The sequence below is a fragment of the Heterodontus francisci genome, chromosome 26 (genome assembly GCF_036365525.1).
Source record: "Heterodontus francisci isolate sHetFra1 chromosome 26, sHetFra1.hap1, whole genome shotgun sequence".
NCBI classification, from domain to species: domain Eukaryota; kingdom Metazoa; phylum Chordata; class Chondrichthyes; order Heterodontiformes; family Heterodontidae; genus Heterodontus; species Heterodontus francisci.
The window spans coordinates 22,549,250-22,568,391 of record NC_090396.1 but is presented as its reverse complement, the minus strand read 5'-3'; the positions used below and the strand labels follow the sequence as shown (position 1 = coordinate 22,568,391).

Here is a 19,142-nt window from a genome sequence, read left to right as displayed (position 1 = left end):
TTTGCATGGATTTGTGTGATTGTGTGTGTGTGTTTATATGTACATGTGTGTTTGTGTACAAATGAGTTTGTGTACACATTTGTGTATATTTGTGTGCATGTGTGTCTGAATGAAGAGATTTAATACAATACATTTAATGAAAAGCTCATGACCAGAATAAAACATTTTAATTTTAGTTCATTTTAAGTGGCCATCCAATTTACTTACAATTAAAGAGACCTTTAAGTGGCACTTTTTTTTTGCATCCAGGTGCTGCAATAACAGCGAACAATGGGGACTATTCCCAATGGGATCATAAAAGTAACCTGGCATTTTAAATCCAATTTATAGAGTATTTAAAAATGCACACACCAGCTCAACATGACATGCAGACAGCCCCGCTGTTACAGAAACACTATAAAGTCTAATTTTAATCCCAATTTTCCCTCAACTCTGTGCAGCTCTTACAATAGAAGTATTTCAAAGCTTATTTCTGTGTCATTTCCAAATTGTCACTTTTACTGAACATCCCACACTGCAGTTTACATATCACAAGACTTGATGTAATTTTTGCTTAGTCTTTTCAAGTTATACAAATGCAAAATAACCTTATTTTTAGCAGTTGTGGAGAGAGGAATATTACTGGACAATTCTCTTTTTATCTTCTTTTCCCTGTATCTCTATTGGGATTGGGTGAGAAGGCTAATGAGACACAGGATGAAAACTTCCTTAGCCTTTCTTCGTCTTTTGACATTCCTGATCTCACTACAACAACAAGAACTTATATTTATATAGTGTCTTTAACATATAATGTCCCAAGGTGCTTCACAGGAGCATTATAGAGCAAAATTTGACATTGAATCACCAGGGCTGGATGGTTTGTATCCCAGGCTGTTAAAGGAAGTAGGGAGGAAATAGCGGGTTCTCTGAGGATCATCTTCAAATCCTCACTAGATACAGGCGAGGATTGGACGTCTGCAAATGTTATACCATTGTTTAAAAAGGGTGCGAGGGATGGACTATATAATTATAGGCCGGTCAGTCTGACCTCAGTGCTGGGCAAATTATTAGAATCAATTCTGAGAGATAGGATAAACTGTCACTTAGAAAGGCACAGATTAAATTGGCCATGTAGTTGATAGTGAAGAGGATAGCTGTAAACTCCTGAATGATATCAATGGTTTGGCTGAATGGGCGGAAAAGTGGCAAATGGAATTCAATCCAGAGTAGTGTGAGGTAATGTACTTGGGGAGGGCAAACAAAGCAAGAAAATACACAATAAATGGTAAGATATTGAGAGGGGTAGAGGAAGTGAGAGGCTTTGGAGTGCATGTCCACAGGTCCCTGAAGGTGCCAGGGCAGGTAGATAAAGTGATGAAGAAGGCATATAGAATGTTTTTCTTTAGTGACGGATATATAGAATACAAAAGCAGGGATGTAATGCTGGAACTGCATAAAATGCTGGTTAGGCCATAGCGGGAGTATTGCGTACAGTTCTGGTCACCACATTACAGGAAGGACATAAAGGCAAAATATTGCAGATGCTGGAAATCTGAAATAAAAACAGAAAGTGCTGGAAATACTCAGCAGGTCAGGCAGCATCTGTGGAGAGAGAAGTAGAGTTAATGTTTCAGGTCTGTGACATTTTATCAGAACTCAGAACATTCATCCGAACTGCTGCCTGATCTGCTGAGTATCTCCAGCACTTTCTGTTTTTATTACAGGAAGGACCTAATTGCTCTGGAGAGAGTACAGAGCAGATTTACAAGAATGTTACCAGGGCTTGAAAACTGCAGCTATGAGGAAAGATTGAATAGGCTAGGGTTGTTTTCCTTAGAACAGAGGAGACTGAGGGGTGACTTAATTGTGATGTACAAAATTATAAGGGGCTTAGATAGAGTAGACAGGAAGGACCTGGTTCCCCTAGCGGAGAGGTCAATTACCAGGGGGCACAGATTTAAGGTGATTGGCAGAAGGATTAGAGGGGACATGAGGAAAAACATTTTCACCCAGAGGGTGGTGGGTGTCTGGAATTTACTGCCCTAATCGGTGGTGGAGGCAGAAACCCAGAACTCATTTAAAAGGTAACTGGATCTGCACCGGAAGTGCTGTAACCTGCAAGGCTATGGACTAGGTGCTGGAAGGTGGGATTAGAATAGGTGGCTAGTTTTTTCAGCCAGCGCAGACACGATGGGCTGAATGGCCTCTTTCTGTGCCTTTAATTTTTCTATGGTTCTGGCCACATAAGGAAATATTAGGGAACATGACGAAAAGCATGGTCAAAGTGGTTGGTTATAAGGAACATCTTAAAGGAGGAAAGAAAAGTAAAAAAGAGACAGAGAGGTTTAGGGAGGGAATTCCAGAGTGTAGGGCCTTATCAGCTAAAGACATGGCCGCCAATGGTGAAGTGATTAAAGTTGATGATGTTCAAGAGTTCAGTATTAGAGGAGTGCAGATATCTCGGAGGGTTGTAGGGCTGAAGGAGATTACAGAGATAGTGAAGGGTGAGGCCATGGAGCTATTTGAGAATTAGGATGAGAATTTTATAATTGAGGTGTTGCTTAACTGGGAGACAATGTACATCAGTGGGCACGAAGGCGATGGGTGAACAGGACTTGATGCAAATTAGGACACAGGCAACAATGTTTTGGATGACCTCAAAGGGGGTAGAATGTGGGAGGCTGGCCAGGAGTGCATTGGAATAGTCATGTCTGGAGGCAACTAAGGCATGGATGAGGGTTTCAGCAGCAGATGAGCTGAGGCAGGGATGGAATCAGGTGATGTTACAGAGGTGGAAATTGGCGGTCATAGTAATGGCACGGATATGTGGTCAGAAGCTCATCCCGGGATCAAATGTCGCAACAAGGTTGTTAACAGTCTGGTTCAGCCTCAGACAGTTGCCAGGGAGAAAGATGGAGTCAATGGCTAAGTAACAGAGTTTGTTGCGGGGACCGAAGACAATGGCTTTGTTTTTGCCAACATTTAACTGGAGGAAATTTATGCTCATCCAGTACTGGATGTTGGACTAGCAGTCTGATAATTTAGAGTCAGTGGAGGGTTCAAGAGAGGTGGTGGTGAGGTTGAGCTGGGTGTCATTAGCATACATGTGGGAATTGACAGTGTTTTCAGATGAGAGGCAGCAGGTAGATGAGAAATAGGAGGGAGCCAAGGATAAATCCTTGGGGGACACCAGAGGTAACAGGGCGGGTGTGGGAACAGAAGCCATTGCAAGTGATTCTCTGGCTACAATGAGATAGACAAAAATGGATCCAGGTAAGTGCAATCCCACCCAGCTGGATGACAGTGGAGAGGCGTAGGAAGAAGTGTGGTCAACCATGTCAAAGGCAGTAAACTGTTGGACAAAGATGAGGAAGGATAGTTTATCACAGGTACTGTCACACAGGATGTCATTTGCGACTTTGACAAGAGCCCATTTCGGTACTGTGGCAGGAGTGGATACCTGATGGTGCTTTTGTAGATTGTGTCCATTCCCAGTCTGTTGCATTTTGTGTTCATTGCAAAAAGGTACTTTCCATAGGCAGACTGAATCTCCCTTGATTCACATCCGTTGCTGAGATTGCATTCCCAGGATTAACAAAGATAGTATCAAACTTAAAGAAAAAGCCTATAATTGCGCAAAGATAGGTGGCAAGTCAGAAGATTGGACAGAATATAAAAAACAGCAAAGAATGACTAAAAGATTGATAAGAAAGGTAAAATTAGAGTACTAGAGAAAGCTAACTAGAAATATAAGGACAGATAGTAAGACTTTCTACAGATATTTAAAAAGAAAAGAGTTAACAAAGTGAACGTTGGTCCTATAAAAAGTGAGTCTGGGAAATTAATGATGGATAATAAGGAGATGGCAGATGAATTGAACAGATATTTTGCATCGGTCTTCACTATTGAGGATACAAGTAACATCCCAGTATTAGCTGTAAGTCAGGAAATGGAAGGGAGGGAGGAACTCACGAAAATTACAATCATCAGGGAAGTGGTACTGAACAAATTGTTGGAGCTTCAGGCTGATAAGTCCCCGGGGCCTGATGGACTTCATCCTAGGATGTTAAAAGAAGTGGCTAGTGAGATAGTTTTGAAGCGTTAGTTTTAATTTTCCAAAATTCCCTAGATTCGGAAAATGGCGAATGTAATTCCTTTATTCAAAAAGGGAGGAGACAAAAAACAGGAAACTACAGGCCAGTTAGCTTAACATCTGTCTCAGGGAAAATGTTAGAAGCTATTATTAAAGACATTATAGCAGGGCACTTAGAAAAAATGAAGGTAATCAGGCAGAGTCAACATGGTTTTGTGAAAGGGAAATCATGTTTAATCAATTTATTGGAATTCTTTGAGGGAGTTACATGTACTGTGAATAAAGAGGAACCGGTGGATGTATTGTACTTAGATTTCCAGAAGGCATTTGATAAGGTGCCACATCAAAGGTTATTGCAGAAAATAAAAGCTCATGGTGTAGGGGGTAACATCTTGGCGTGGATAGGAGATTGGTTAGCTAACACGAAACAGAGAGTAGGCATAAATGGGTCATTTTCTAGTTGGCAAGATGTAACGAGTGGGGTGACACAGGATCTGTGCTGGCACCTCAACCTTTTACAATTTATATGAATGACTTGGATGAAGGTATGATTGCTAAATTTGCTGATGACACAAAGATAGGTAGGAAAGTAACTTGTGAAGAGGACATAAGGAGGCTATAAAGGGATGTAGATAGGTTAAGTGAGTGTGAAAAGACCTGGCAAATGGAGTATAATGTGGGAAAGTGTGAAATTGTCCACTTTGGCAGGAAGAATAAAAAAGAAGCATATTATCTAAACGGTGAGAGATTGCAGAGCTCTGAGATGCAGAGGGATCTGGGAATCCTAGTGCATGAATTGCAAAAAGTTGATATGGACGTACAGCACGTAATTCGGAAAGCTAATAGAACGTTATCGTTTATCGCGAGGGGAATTGAATACAAAAGTAGGGAGGTTATGCTTCAGCTATACAGGGCATTGGTGTGATCACATCTGGAGTACTGTGTACAGTACTGGTCTCCTTATTTAAGGAAGGATGTAAATGCGTTGGAAGCAGTACGGAGAACATTTACTAGACTAATACCTGGAATGGGCAGGCTGTCCTATGAGGAAAGATTGGACAGGCTGGGCTTGTATCTGCTGGAATTTAGAAGAGTAAGAGGCGACTTGATCGAAATATATAAGATCCTGAAGGGTCTTGACAGGGTGGATGTGGAAAGGATGCTTCCCTTTGTGGGAGAATCTAGAACTAGGGATCACTATTTAAAAATAAAGGGTCACCCATTTTAGACAGATGAAGAGAAATTTTTTCTCTCAGAGGGTCGTGAGTCTTTGGAACTCTCTTCCTCAAAAGGCAGTGGAAGCAGAGTCTTTGAATATTTTTAAGGCAGAGGTAGATAGATTCTTGATAAGCAAGGGGGTGAAAGGTTATCGGTGGAGTAATCAGTTCAGCCATGATCTTATTAAATGGTGGAGCAGGCTCATTCGAGCATACGGAAATGATGGACAAGAAAAGCTCTACTGTCTATCTAGCCTGACCCACAAGGTTGTGAAGCCTTGTGTATTATGATACATACACTCCCCATCTGACCCGGAGACTTGTAATCTCCTGGGAGAGGTGAAAGAAAGATGAGAACCCATAAATCAGATAAAAACACAAAACCATTTTGCTGAATCTTCTGAAAGGAGGAAAATACCATTTCAGTCCTGTGTATGCTGGCTTAAACTAACAGTCAGATTTATTTCCAGGTAGTATAATACACAGAAGCAGTAGGCAGCAGAAAAATACTGACCGATGCTGCCAGCAATGGCTGATTAAAGGGGCTGGATAAGCAGGGGCTGCACATCCCACTGCTCCAAATACCAGAACCATTTGAAATTTGAATGAGATGTAGGTTATAAGAATAAATGAAAAGTAGACCAAAGAAAAGTCATTCAAACCCACATCCAAACCCATTTACAATCTGTCCTGTCAAGGACTCTATACATTTAATCTCCTCTGGAAGAGTGCATTATTACTCCCTGATCCATTAGGTAATCGGGAAATTCTCGATGTTCATCCAATCTTCTCATCTACATTGCATAACCTTGTATTGCTGACCTCTGCATACAACATTCACCCCTGGTCCCAGTTAATACTTACAACCTTCAAAGCAGTTCCTACCCAGACATTTAATCATCTGCTAAATAAAAGCAAAATACTGCAGTTCTGGGAGGGAGGGGAAGGGGACACATCTTTTCTGATGATGCAACCTTCTACGACAGTACTTCTGATATGACTTCCTTTTTCCTCAACCGAGGACTCCCCCCCCCCCCCCCCCCCCGCCTCCCCTCCCCCATTGTGGTTGACAGGGCCCTCTTTCTGGCCCATTTTCCACTTCTGCCCTCACCCCTTCCCCTCCCTCCCAGAACCGCAACAGGGTTCCCCTTGTCATCATTTTCCACCCAACCAGCCTCCACATCCAAAGGATCATCCTCCGCCATTTCTGCCACCTCCAGCATTATGTCACCACCAAACATACCTACCCCTCCGGGTCTGGCAGCATCTGTGGAAAGAGAAGCAGAGTTAACGTTTCGGGTCAGTGACCCTTGTTCCGAAGAAGGGTCACTGACCCGAAACGTTAACTCTGCTTCTCTTTCCACAGATGCTGCCAGACCTGCTGAGTGAATCCAGCATTTCTTGTTTTTGTTTCAGATTTCCAGCATCCGCAGTATTTTGCTTTTATTATACCTACCCCTCCCCTCCCCTCCCCTGTCAGCATTCTGAAGGGATCATTCCCTCCGTGACACCCTGGTACACTCCTCCATTACACCCGCCACCTCATCCCCTTCCCACGCCACCTTACCATGCAATCACAGGAGATTAATACCTGCCCTTTTACCTCCTCTCTCCTCACCATCCAAGGCCCCAAACACTCCTTCCAGGTGAAGCAGCAATTAATTTGTACTTCTTTCGATTTAGTATGCTGTATTCGCTGCTCACAATGCGGTCGCCTCTACATTGGGGAGACCAAACGCAAATTGAGTGACCACTTTGCAGAACACCTCCACTCAGTCTGCAAGCATAGCCCCGAGCTTCCAGTCGCTTGCCATTTCAACTCACTACCCTGCTCTCATGCCCGCATTTCTGTCCTTGGCTTGCTGCAGTGTTCCAGTGAACATCAATGCAAGCTCGAGGAACAGCAGCTCACCTTTCGATTAGGCACTCTACAGCCTTGCGGACTCAACATTGAGTTCAACAATTTCAGAGCATGACTGGCCTTTTTTTATTTTTTTAAATTATTTTATTCTATTTTTTAACCATGTGCCTGCCTTAAACATGGTTTTTCATGTTGTGCTTTTGGACAGAGCTGTTCATTATTCTGCCATTAACACTCTCTCTGGACTAATGCTTTGTCTTTCACAACTACTATTAGCACTCCCTTTGCCTTTGTCCCCTGACAGTTTTGTCATTTAATCTCTCCTGTCCTTTGCCCTATCACACACCTTCCGCTTCACTTGCTTAAAACCTCTTACATTTCTAACCTTTGCCAGTTCTGATGAAAGGTCACAGACCTGAAACGTTGACTCTGTTTCTCTCTCCACAGATGCTGCCTGACCTGCTGAGTATTTCCAGCACTCTCTGTTTTTAATTAATCATCTGCCTTTCAGAAACAGTTATAGAGACTCAACAACAACAACAACAACTTGTATTTATATAGCACCTTTAATGTAGTAAATCATTGCAAGGCACATCACAGGAGCAATATCAGACAAAAAGTGACCCCGAGCCAAACCCTGGTTCCACAATCTCAAACACAGTTATGGTGAGATGGGAGATTTGGCCTGTTTAAGGAAACTGCCTTTTTACAATGAACACAAGATGAGGTTTTGGGAGAAGACATAAACTGCAACTGCAGTGGGACCAAGGATGTCAAACGATGAAGAAACACAAAGGGGATGTTATGAAAGGTATTTATTAAGGAGCATCTTATAGGAGGAGCGAGAGGTGGAGAGCTTTTGGGAGGGAATTTCAGAGCTTAGCACTTAAACAGCTGAAGGCATAGCTGGCAATGGTGGGGCAAAGGAAGTGGGGGCACAACAGAGGCTAGACACAAATGTTGCTTTGTGTGCTGAATGTGAGGATACCACTGCTAGCAAATGGAACTCTTTCCATTTCAGGCACCCAGTGTTAACACATCCAGGTCGGATATTCCACAGTTAGATACAGAGTAAAGTTCCCTGTACTTTGCCCCAACAATGCATCTTGGCTCCAATTTGCAAGGCGTTCTCTCTACTGCACCAATTTTGTCCCATTTTCCCACACCAACACTTAGCCCTGTCTCAATGTTTCTGCTAATTGGTGCAAAACTGCTTGGAACAGCAGTGAGCCTGTCTAAATCCATTTCACATGCCCACTTACAGCCAGCAGAGAGTTTCACCCCAATGAATCCAAGACCAGAGATGAAAGGCCAGTCTCTAACTCAATGCACCACCCAGTTTCCCAGGCCCTTTTGTTCACGGTTCTGACCTGCTGCTCTGTGGCATGAAGTTCCTTCTCGCCTCTACCCTCTTTGGGGATTTGCTCACTTTTAATAACCGTGATATAAAGTCCAGCACTCCCATCAAACATGAAATGCTCTGCTCATATCAATTGTCCACACCCTACTAATGGCAACATAGGAATGGGAGGAGACCATCCAGCCCCTTGAACCTACTCCACCATTCAATTAGATCAGGGTTGATCCGTCTCTTAATTCAATTTACCCACCTTTGCTCCATTTCCCTTTATCTAACAAAAATGTACTGATCTCATCCTTGACTGCTCCAAATGGCCCCCAGCATCCACAGCCTTTTGGGTTTGGGGAAGAGGATGTGGGGCAATTCCAGATTTCTACTACCCGTTGTGTGAAGAAGTGCTTCCTTATTACCCTCCCAAATGGCCTGACTCAAATTTTAAATGATGTTGCTTCATTCTTGATTCCTGCACCAGAGGAAATTGTTCCTCTGTATCTAGCTCATTGAATAATTTTAAAGTTTTGAACTCCTCGACCAGATCACCCATTGATCTTCTACACTCAAGGGAATACAAGCCAGGTTTATGCAACTAACACCATCATAAAAACAAATTTAATTACATGTGTTGGGAATGATTGCATTGATTCCTGGTTGGTTTAGGTGGTCACATTGCTTAGCCTGCAATACCTGGAAACAGTGGGATTCGGGAATCTCCTGGTTAATGTTGTGACACCCTGATAAAAGCAGGATACCTGAAAAGTGTGCTGATTCTGTCTACAGCAACATTGTACTGGCTGAGTGCACATAAATTGTACCACAGGCTTTGATATATCTAGCCCTGGTATCTCATGCCTTTGAAGATATGTGACAACTGCTTTAAATAACTTGCTTCAGGCTGGGGTGCTCCCTGTTAACGTTTCAGCTCCTGTAAAACTAAACAATTCTTGAAGCCGTGGTGACAGAATGTTCTGACACCACCTGTTTCTACTTAAACTTGAGCTACGTTCCCCTATTTCTGTTCAATATCACCAATTGATGCTGTAAAACAGAAAAGACTAAATTATACTTAAAGTGCCATTTCAAATTTAGTGTGTGTATAGTTAATGTTGTCGAATTTTGATGTGTGAATTCACCAGTGTTGTCAGTGGAGAATCTGAGGCCAGAACTCGTGATGATGGAAGTTCAGGAGGGTGCAAGGAACATGTACGCTCTCTATGGTGAGAAGGTTGCAATAATCCTATAAACATTCTCATTTCTGCCCTGATAATTGTTCTTTTCTTACCAGATTTATACTTCCCTGAGCCGAACATCTGACCCTCATATCCTTTATATCACCAAAAGCACCTACTTCCACCTCCATAACATCGCTGGCCTCTGCCCATACCTCAGCTCATTTGTTGCTACAACCCTCATCCATGCTTTTATTACCTCTAGACATGACCATACCAATGCTCTCTTGGCCAGCCTCACACCTTGCACTCTCCATAAACTTGAGCTCATCCAAAATTCTGCTGCTGCTATCCTAACTCACACCAAATCCTGTTCACCCATCATCCCTGTGCTCACTGACCTACACTGGCTCCCGATCCGGCAATACATTACAATACAATTCTCATCCTGTTTTCAAATCTCACCATGGCCTCAACCCTCCTCCAACCCCACAACACTCCAAGATCTCTGCGCTCCTCCAATTATAGCCTCTTGCACATCCTTGATTTTCATCGCTCCACCATTGGTGGCCATGCCTTCAGCTGCCTGGGCTTTAAACTCTGGAATAACCTGCCTAAATCTCTCCGCCTCTCACTCCTCCTTTATGATGCTCCTTAAAACATAGCTCTCTGACCAAGTTTTTGGTCACCTGCCCTGATATATCATTATGTGGTTCAGCGTCAAATTTGGTTCGATGATCGCTCGTGTGAAGCACCTTGGGACATCTTAGTATGTTAAAGGTGCTATAGAAATTGAAGTTGTTGTTGTTAAAAGCCAACAATTCCACTTATTAATCTTAAATTGCCAATAAATCGGTGGAAACTATCTTTTCCTTGGTTGACTGGTTTTGTTTGATCTCACACACTGAATAAAGTGCTATTACAGTAATAGAACCATGATGACATCAGGAGCAGCTTTAGTGCTGAAATATTGACCCTAAACTAGAAAATGAAAAACTACCCACACAATTTGTTTCCTCCTATTCTCCATCTTAATTCTAACTTTTAGTCCAATTCCTTTGCTTTATTCTACCATCTTTGTTAAGTTTAAGACTTTTAACTTTTATTCTTTTACTTCCTAAGCACCTTGGGATGTTTTATTATGTTAAAGGCGCTATATAAACATAAGTTGTTGTTGTTGTTCCTGCTATTAATTTTGGCACTGGGGACGCGACTTCTTTCCAAAATCGATTTTCACTGACCAAAAAGCAGCTTCATAAAGGCCAATGTTACATTTGTTGGTGTTTCTTTACTCCTTTTACTCCAGAATGTTTTTTCTTGGTGGTGCTGTCCTTCGGGTGAGGCATTAAACCGAACCTGCCCTCTCAGCTGAATGTAAGAGACCCCACTATTTCAAAGAAGAGCAGGGAAGTTATCCCCAGTGCCCTGGTCAATATTTATCTCTCCCCCAATATCACTAATACAGATTATCTCGCCATTATCATGTTGCCGTTTATGGGATCTTGCTGTGCGCAAATTACCTGCCATGTTTCCTACATTACAACACATCAAAAGTACTCCATTGGCTGCAAAGCACTTAGTGACACCCTAGGTTGTGGAAGGCACTCTACAAAGACAAATTCATTCTTCCTTTTTCTTTCTTGATGTAGGGTGCCATGCATTGCAGATCTGAAGAACCCTGGAACACCTTTGCTGTCTCTGGATATTGGTGATCCTCACCGCCACCCCCCTCCAACCTCCTCTCCACCTGCCCCTCCCCCTCCCCACCTACCCACTGACTACTCTACTCCAAGCTGGGTTAAAGAACAACACACTGGAGAGTTTTGCCTGTAACACCAGGTGATCCTCAGGGAATGAGCAGGAAACACATTTCAATACAATGAAAACTGATGGCACAAACGCTAAAATAGTCGGCCCACATGTTTCATTGACTGTATCTGAGCGGTGCATTGGGTGTTGAGCAACTCTAGTGGATACATGGCTGTTTCTGTGTTCATGCCAGTCCAGGCTTGAGATCCCATGAGGAACGGCACGTACTTTCACAACTGCACACGGTCTCGTTGAAGCATTTCCTAACTGGTGATGTGAAAAACCATCCAGCATTGTCACAGGAAGATTCAAGCTGCAGTCCTATTTTAAACAACCAAAAATCTCTCCTCCCCCTTCAAAACCCCAAACTAACAGCTGCAAAAAGTCCAATTGCAATCTAGACCATGAATCGGTTAAGGTCCATGATTCATTAATCACAAACACTCCAAATCAATCCACATCGCAAATCAATAGTGTACACACACTAATTAATTCAGGCTGATGCTGGGGTGAGGAGAAGACAATAAAAACTTTAATACAAAGGTCTGACAAATGTCTCCCAATTACACTAATTAATCCATTTTACTTCAACCTTCCTTATTGTCTGTTCCAGTCCTGGCTCTAATAACAGACATAAACATTACTGCTAATGACCAGGCTAGATCTCCCCCTCCCCACCCCCCATATTGTGCTTCATGCTGATGCCCAGTGCTTAGCTCTCAGTTCCGCCACTTGTTTCTAGCTGCACTCTCTGCCTCTCGTACTACAACACAGAAAGAAATTCAGAATGATGTAATACTACCTCCACTGTTTAAAAGGACAAATCTTACCAATACTCTGTTAATCTGCATCTCTCCAGATGCATGTGTGGTGTGTGAGTATAGGGGTGTATGTGTGTCTGTCTGTGTGTAGAGTGCATCTGGTGTATGCGTTTATTTGCATGTGGTGTGCATGGTGTTTGTTTGGGTGTGTGTCTAGTTTATGTGGTGTACGTGGGTGTTTGTGTGGGTGTGTGCTGGGGGTCTGTGCATGTTTGGGTGTGTGGATATGCGTAAGTGTGTAATGTGTGCATTGTGTGTGTTTGTGGGCGTAGTGTGTGTGAATATGGGTGTTTGTAAGTGCATGTGGGAGTGTATGTAATGTGTGCGTGTGAGTTGTGTGAGTGTGTGCGTGTTGAGGTGTGTTTATGTGTGTGTTGATGTGTGTGGTGTATGTGTATAGGGGTGTTTGTCTGTGTATGTACAGAGGTATGTGGGTGAGTGTGTTGTGTGGATGGGTGTGTGTGGTGTATTTGTGTGTGGTGTGTATGAGTGTGCTGTGCGTGTGGGAGTGGAGTGTGTGTGTGTGTTGGGGTGTAGGTGTGATTGTGAGTGTGTATGGTTTGCATGTTCTTGGGTGTATGTGTGTTGGGGTATGTTTGTGTGTGTGTGTGTTTGGGTGGTTGTGGTGTGGTGTTTGTGTGTGTATATGTGGGTGTGGTATATTTGGATGTGTTTGTGCATGTATCTGCTGGTTGGACTCATACCTAGCGCAAAGGAAGATGGCTGTGGTTGTTGGAGGTCCATCATCTGAGCTCCAGGACATCACTGCAGGAGTTCCTCAGGGTAGTATCCTCGGCCCAACCATCTTCAGCTGCTTCATCAATGACCTTCCTTCAATCATAAGGTCAGAAGTGGGGATGTTCGCTGATGATTGCACAATGTTCAGCACCATTCGCAACTCCTCAAATACTGAAGAGGTCCATGTAGAAATGCAGCAAGACCTGGACAATATCCAGGCTTGGGCTGATAAGTGGCAAGTAACATTTGGTGCCACACAAGTGCCAGGCAATGACCATCTCCAACAAGAGAAAATCTAACCATTTCCCCTTGGCATTCAATAGCATTACTATCGCTGAATCCCCCACTATCTACATTCTAAGGGCTACCATTGACCAGAAACTGAACTGGAGTAGCCATATAAATACCGTGGCTACAAGAGCAGGTCAGAGGCTAGGAATCCTGCGGCGAGTAACTCACCTCATAACTCCCCAAAGCCTGTCCACCATCTACAAGGCACAAGTCAGGAGTGTGATGGAATACTCTCCACTTGCCTGGATGGGTGCAGCTCCAACAACACTCAAGAAGCTCGACACCATCCAGAACAAAGCAGCCCACTTGATTGGCACCCCATCTACAAACATTCACTCCCTCCACCACCGACGCACAGTAGCAGCAGTGTGCACCATCTACAAGATGCACTGCAGCAATGCACCAAGGCTCCTTAGACAGCACCTTCCAAACCTGCGACCTCTACCACCTCGAAGGACAAGAGCAGCAGATGCATGGGAACATCACCACCTGCAAGTTCCCATCCAAGTCACACACCATCCTGACTTGGAACTATATCGCCGTTCCTTCACTGTCGCTGGGTCAAAATCCTGGAACTCCCTCTCTAACAGCACTATGGGTGTACCTACCCCACATGGACTGCAGCAGTTCAAGAAGGCAGCTCACCACCACTTTCTCAAGGGCAATTAGGGATGGGCAATAAATGCAAGCCTCCAGGCATCAGTTCCTAGCACAGCCTTCAACTCCTTTTCCAAGGTTGCGTCTTGCGCTAAACATGTACTAAACTGGCGTTTCAGCTCAAAACCCCATCTTAGCCACGTCGGAGGATTGTTAGCGCCTGAACAAGCTGCCAAAAATTCCCCCCGTTGAGTCCAATGGAACTCCCGACTTCACTCTCAAAACTACTGCCCTGGCTGTGATCAGTTAAGTCAGCACAGACAGGATAACAAACCTGGGACCTTCTGATCTGTGTGGCTTGGTGCCAAACCCAAATGGTGTCTGCAGAGCCTGGAGTGCTGTGCAGTTTCAAGCCCATAGGTTATGTGAGCCTGTCATTCCTGATTTACCGTAAATGTTAATCAAAACTCGCCAGAGACTTGCAGTTAAACATTAAGAGCTTCGATGCAGAGTTTCACCGCTCTGTTCATTATGCATTAAGCAGCAATTTTGAAATGGACATACTTTATGGCTAAATTAATTTTCACAAGGAAGCTGCTAGACACCCCAATTACGATTCCATCACGCACTATTTATTGATCCTGTTTTATATTGTTAAGGGCTCCCCAAAGGCTCTCAAATATAAAGGCTGGAGATCATAATCACTATTTATAAGCCCATCCTAGCAAGTTAAATTCTGTGAAAGAAATGTGTGTTTGAAAACTAAAATTACGAAAAGAAAAATTGAAATATATTATTTGTTCATCATTTGATATTTTTAATCAGTTACAAATTCAATTATTATTTCAGGTCTCCCTCATGTTATTCTGATGCCTGTCTGGCGAAGCTGAGAAGATGGCACCCTGAGCCCAGGGTTCTGCAAATACTTCTTCACCTGGCTATGCTCAGTGCCTCAGATATCCATTGGGATATCTACTTCTATCCTAATGCTTTCTCTCGGTGTGTGCACCGGGTAACTATTCATCAGTTTATAACCTGTCAGGCAAACCCCACCTGCCAAGACTAATGCACACATTATTCTGCCACATGAACATTAAAACTGAAATATGCAAGCCCTGACTGGAAAAACATGGCAACAGACAATGTTGAAACAATGGGGATCCAGCAGTGGCTTCACCAATACACAGAAGTGGTCAAACCAGTTCTAGTCACGTGTCCAGCTGGCTGGAGCTTTTGGATTTGAATCTCCAATAAAGGGTGCTGAAAAGCCTGTTCCATATAAGGAACTAGTCACATGACTAACCTTCAGGGCAACCTGGGAGTCTTTTTTGAATTTGAACTCAGCCAAAGTCGTGTGCTCCTGGAACTAAAGCAAGAACATCTCCTTGCCTGCCTGCCTGCTCATTTCTCAGGGAACTGAAACCATTGAAGACACATGAAACTCAAATAAGAAAGGTTTGCCACGTGAACAAAGTTTTACGAAGATTACTGGGCCCCAACAAAATGCAAGAATATAGCTTCAACCAAGGACTACAGCGAGCTCGAGAAACAGTAACAAGATATTGCCTCAAACTGTTTTACTTATCTCTTCTTCTGCTCTTTTCTGTCCCTATTTTGCATGTTTATATCGCGTGTGCATGCTAGCATGAGCACGTCATATATCTGCAGGCGTGAACCATAATAGAGTTAAGTTTAAGGTTTAATAATCTTTCTGTTTTAAATGAAAGAAAGTCTATTTGCGCTCATTTCTTTGCCTTATAATTGGAAAGTTGTGAACAAGGATTCACAAAGGAGGAGCTCAAAACACAGTATGTTTAAAATTAAACCCTGTTACAATAAGACCAGGTGAACACAGCAAGAGACCCCTAGACACATTGCTCACCTGGACGTAACAAACCTCATACCAAAACAATCAAACTCCGCATTTAAACATTTAATTCCAAACCCTGGGAAATCATCTACTAATTTAATTTGTTTTATAGATCTATAACTGCAGGCTATTTCTTTTTAATGTGAAAGAGACATGTAGGGTGCTTCTCTTCTCTGCCCCCTCTTTTTCCCCACCTCATTCGGTAAGCTCGGCATGTAACTGAGCTATACCCTACAGAAGGTCACAAGTTTAATCTCCAGTCTCAACTGAGATCACAACAGAATCATTACAACTGGCCTTTCTGCTATGGACTAGGGAGAAAGTTTAAAAATTACAGAGCTTTTAGAGTAAAGAAATAGGCCATTCAGCCCAACATGTCTATACCAGATTATATGCTGCACATGAGCCTCCTCCTGCCTTACACATTCACCTCACCCTGTTTAAGAAAGGAGGACAAATGGAAAGCTGTGAAAATGGGGAGAAATAGAAATTGTAAGAGGATAAAATTGCCTGTATGAAGCAGGAATAACAGCTGTGAATGAGTTCAGAGTCTCAAAAAAGTTTTTTTTGGCACAAAGAAACCAATAAATGTCAGAGTATGCAACCATTATGGTTCAGAAGGGGTGGCTGAAAGCTTAGTCAAAGAGCTGGGTTTTAAGGAGGGTAGTTAAAGGTAACCTTCACTTCTTTCTGCCAGGATCCATTTCTCACAACATGCAATGCAGAGTATGCAGATTGAAGCTGTGACGGAAGGAATGCTTGTGGGTATTTGTCCACGGGGTGTCGGTTACATTGGCAGAGCCGCACTGGCTACCCTCCTCCAATCACCCCTGAGAAGGTGGTGAAGGTGAGCCTTCTCCTTGAGCCACTGCAGTCCATGTGGTAATGGTGCTGGGTAGGGAAGGGGTAGAAAGACCTATTTTACTGATGAGACTCCTTGGATCATGGTATGCAGAGTGAAGGAATGAATGAATATCCTTTACTGGCCAGAAGGACAACTTACTGCTAAACAGAGGACCAAGCAGCAGGAGAGGGCAAACACATTGAAAATCACCACGATCGCCATTCCACTTTGAAGAATGTGAGGAAAAATGTATCCAGCTTGAAGAAAATTGCCAAAGTAAGGAATGAGGATTACTGCTAATGTCACATGACCATATTTGGCATTACAGTCAATGGCACTGCTATATATGGGTATGACTGTCAATTATTTCTATAAATACCCATTATTCCATGTTGGTTGACATACTGTTCATGGATCATAAAACCTCTATTCTGCACTGTTGGACTTTTTTTTCCATTGGGTTCCTGTGATTTGACCACAGGGATAAGAAAACATTTCCTCACAAACCCCATACACTTCATGAAAAATTACAAATTCTTATAAAATAGTGAATGTTTTACCTGGTAAAACAGGAAGAAATCAGTATAATCCTTTTGGTTCGGAAAGCACAAAATCTGTGCCAAAGAAACAATGGAAAATGTTATTGAGAGATGTTTTGAAGATAAACAAGTGCATGTTTTTATCCCAGTGGAGCTTTTAGATTTTCAGGAAGGTTTAACTAGCCTCAGCAGATGGGGAGAACAACAGCAGCTAGAGTGCTGGTTCAACTCACCATTCAATGATTCTTATTGGGAGTGAGTGTTTGTGAATTGATCGTATTTGAGGATAGGATCAGGCTTTTGGTTTGATGTGAAAGAAAAGCTAATGGAATGTTGAGAGATACAGCACTGAAACAGGCCCTTCGGCCCACCGAGTCTGTGTCGACCATCAACCACCCATTTATACTAATCCTACACTAATTCCATATTCCTACCACATCCCCACCTGTCCCTATATTTTCCCTACCACCTATCTATACTAGGGGCAATTTCTAATGGCCAATTTACCTATCAACCTGCAAGTCTTTGGCATGTGGGAGGAAACCAGAGCACCCGGAGGAAACCCACGCAGACACAGGGAGAACTTGCAAACTCCACACAGGCAGTACCCGGAATTGAACCCGGGTCGCTGGAGCTGTGAGGCTGCAGTGCTAACCACTGCGCCTTTATCTCAAGGGACCTGGAATACAAAGGGGAGGAAGTTATGCTTCAGTTGTACATAACTTTGCTCAAACCCCATCTGGAGTACTGCATTCAGATTTGGCCAGTGCACCTCCGTAAGGATATGTTGGCTTTGGAGCAGGTTCAGCACAGATTCATCAGAATGACACCGGGGCTAAAGGGGTTAAATTATGAGGATAAATTCCATAAACTTGTCTTGTATTCCCTTCGGTATAGGAGATTGATGGATGAGGTGCTTAAGATATGATAAGGATTCGATAGGGTAGATGCAGAGAAACAATAGCGGGGGGGGGAAACAAGAATGCGGGGACATAATCTTAAAATTAAAAGCCAAGCCATTTGGAGGAAAATCAGGAAGCACACAGAGGATAGTAGAAATCATAGAATGTCACAGTGCAGAAGGAAGCCATTCGGCCCATCGTGCCTGTGATGCCTCTTTGAAAGAGCAGTCCAAATTAGTCCCACATCCAAACATTTCACTAAATTCCTGCATGATCACAGAGGCATTAAAATATTCATTTATTTCATTTTCATAGGTTTATGTAACTTGTCTTTATAATTTAACCTTCTAACCAATGGTATAGTTCTGGTGGATCTGCACTGCACCCCTCTAAGGCCAATATATCTTCCCTAAGGTATGGTGCTCAAATCTGAATCCAGATGGGGTTTGACCAAGGCCCTGTTCAGCTGAAACATACGCAAATCAAATACATATCCAATTGCCTTTTGAAACTTCCTACAGAATCTGATTGCACAACATTTTCAGGCAGTGCATTCCAGATCTCAACAATCCTCTCTGTGAAAAAAAAATCTCCTCATTTCCCCTCTAGTCCTTTTGCCAATTATTTTAAATCTATGACCTCTGGTTACTGACCCACTTGGCAGAGGGAACAGTTTCTCTCTACTTGTTCTATCAAAACCCCGCAAAATTTTGAATACTTCAATTAGGTTGCCCTTTAACCTTCTCTGCTTTAAGGAGAACAATCCTATCTTCTCCAATCTCTCTACAATATTGAACTCCCTCATTCATGGTATCATCCTGACAAGCCTCCTCTGTACCATCTTCGGAGCCTTGGCATCATTCCGAAAGTGTGATACCCAGAATTGCACACAGTACTCCAGCTGAGGCCTCACCAGTGATTTCTAAAGATTTACCATAACTTCATGCCCCTACCTATAAAGCCAAGTATCCACAAACTTTCTTAACTGCCTATCAATTTGCCCTGCCAGCTTCAAAGATTAATGAATATCCTCCCTCAGGTCCCTCTGCTCTTGT

General features: G+C 43.0%; 1 protein-coding gene across 8 annotated transcripts in view; it reads right to left on the bottom strand.

Moving 5' to 3' along the window:
- Nucleotides 1-19,142, bottom strand: part of cacna1g (calcium channel, voltage-dependent, T type, alpha 1G subunit) — a 685,429-nt gene that overhangs the window by 518,550 nt on the left and 147,737 nt on the right. The window contains exon 2 of one of the 8 annotated variants that reach the window (XM_068057910.1): nucleotides 17,207-17,260. The exons of the other annotated variants lie outside the window; for them this stretch is intronic. The gene's annotated coding sequence lies outside the window, so the exon portion shown is untranslated. The remainder of the gene's footprint in view (nucleotides 1-17,206; nucleotides 17,261-19,142) is intronic. 8 annotated transcript variants of the gene reach the window in all.